Source organism: Salvelinus sp. IW2-2015, unplaced genomic scaffold (assembly GCF_002910315.2).
Source record: "Salvelinus sp. IW2-2015 unplaced genomic scaffold, ASM291031v2 Un_scaffold5382, whole genome shotgun sequence".
Taxonomy (NCBI): Eukaryota; Metazoa; Chordata; class Actinopteri; order Salmoniformes; family Salmonidae; genus Salvelinus; species Salvelinus sp. IW2-2015.
The window spans coordinates 4,289-5,305 of record NW_019946647.1 but is presented as its reverse complement, the minus strand read 5'-3'; the positions used below and the strand labels follow the sequence as shown (position 1 = coordinate 5,305).

At 45.8% G+C, this 1,017-nt stretch overlaps 1 long non-coding RNA gene across 1 annotated transcript; it reads right to left on the bottom strand.

Moving 5' to 3' along the window:
- LOC112078198 (uncharacterized) lies at positions 1–621 on the bottom strand. The gene is made up of 3 exons (XR_002895621.2): positions 533–621; positions 178–238; positions 1–53 (listed from the first exon to the last, which is right to left on the bottom strand). It is a non-coding gene; the product is annotated as an uncharacterized lncRNA (long non-coding RNA).
- Positions 622–1,017: the final 396 nt, after the last annotated feature.

Below are 1,017 nucleotides of genomic sequence, written 5' to 3'. Positions count from 1 at the left end.
ATTTGCATACTTACATTCTCTTTAGAGCCATTGTTTGAACGCGACCACTTTGCCTGTTTGAATGGAGAAGAAAAAAATACAATCTAAAAGTTAATAAGAATGTCTGTGCTGAAACACAGTATATTAACACAYTAAGAAACTGGAGAGAATACATCCACCTCAAAACCAAACACTTACATTGTCTGTCTGATCGTCTCCACACAGTTTAAGTCATCACTTATGTCGTCGTCAATCAAAGCTTGAGAGAAACAAAAAGCCCAACAGAGATGCTTAACTGACACTGTCACACAAGCCATTTTAGAGATGCTTAACTGACACTGTCACACAAGCCATTTTAGAGATGCATAACTGACACACAAGCCATTTTAGAGATGCATAACTGACACACAAGCCATTTTAGAGATGCTTAACTGACACTTTCATACAAGCCATTTTAATCTAACATCCACCTCCTCTATCAATAATCCTGTTGTGCATCTTTAGCACGTTATTACATAGGTTTTTTCCGATCGGTCAAATACATTGAACTCACCACTGCAGTTCATCTGGCAAAGGTTCAGCGATGGAGTGGAGCCCGAGGAACAAATCACACGATCGCTCAGCTGGAACAAGCCGTAGAGGCGTAGTAGGGTTCCATGGTCTCTCTTCTTCGCTGGAAGTGTTTCCTCTCCTGAGGTGAAGTGATTCCCAGCGTGTCTTTATCCCCTCTTAGGCGGCTGCTCAGGGCGGTTAGGAAGGGGTAGGGCGGTTGTAGGATATTAAGGGCGGAGTAGGAAGGGTAAGGCGGAGATAGGTAGAGGCGATAGAGGAGTAGGTTTAGGCAAGCGGTGTAGGTATGTGATAGTTCATTGTTAGCAGTGACTGCGGTAGGGTCAACATCATCCCCGGCGTGTCTCTTACACCCTCATATAGGAGGGGGCTCAGGACGGGTAGAAAGGGTAGGGCGGGCCAGAAGGGGTAGGAATGGTTAGGGCGGCGTTAGAAAAAGGGTAGGGACGGGTAGAAAGGGTAGGGGCG